The sequence below is a fragment of the Mus pahari genome, chromosome 8, assembly GCF_900095145.1.
Source record: "Mus pahari chromosome 8, PAHARI_EIJ_v1.1, whole genome shotgun sequence".
Lineage (NCBI taxonomy): Eukaryota > Metazoa > Chordata > Mammalia > Rodentia > Muridae > Mus > Mus pahari.
The window spans coordinates 109,028,111-109,028,896 of record NC_034597.1 but is presented as its reverse complement, the minus strand read 5'-3'; positions in this window follow the sequence as shown (position 1 = coordinate 109,028,896).

The following is a 786-nucleotide window of genomic DNA, read 5'->3' as shown; positions in this document are numbered from 1 at the left end:
TTTTTTTTAAAGATTTATTTATTTATTAGATGTAAGTACAACTGTAGCTGTCTTCAGACACCCCAGAAGAGGGAGTCAGATCCCATTACAGATGGTTGTGAGCCACCTTGTGGTTGTTGGGACTTGAACTTAGGGCCTTCGGAAGGAAGAGCAGTCGGTGCTCTTAACTGCTGAGCCATCTCTCCAGCCCAATTCTTTGGATTTCTTAAGAAACAGCCAAGCCAGTTAAGGTGATACACGCCCATGTTCCCAGTGGTCAGGATACTGAGACAGCGGGTCTGCTCCAAGTTCAAGGTCAATTTGCTCTACATGGTGAATTCCAGGCCAGTCAGACGGCTACGCGGCAAGCAAGATCCTGTCTTTAAAAAAACGTTATCCATAGTGAAGCTCCTTTATTCTGATCCCTCCCCGCTCTCTCCCTCTCCCCCTCTCTCTATCACTATCTTCCTTCTGCTCTCCCTCCCTTCTGCCCACCCTGCTTTACCTATAAGCCCAACAGGTTGTGTCTTCCAAGAAAAGGTGTGGAGAGAATGAAAAGAATTCTGAAAGCTAAAGCTTTGCTTCAGGGGTATGTTTTATTCTTCAAACCTCATAGATACATTTTTTTATTATTATTATTTTCTTTATTTACATTTCAAATGCTATCCTGAAAGTTTCCTATACCCCTCCCCCCCACCTCTGCTCCCCTACCCACTCACTCCCACTACTTGGCCCAGGCCTTGCCTTGTGCTGGGTCATATAAAGTTTGCAAGACCAAGGGGCCTCTATTCCCAGTGATGGCCGATT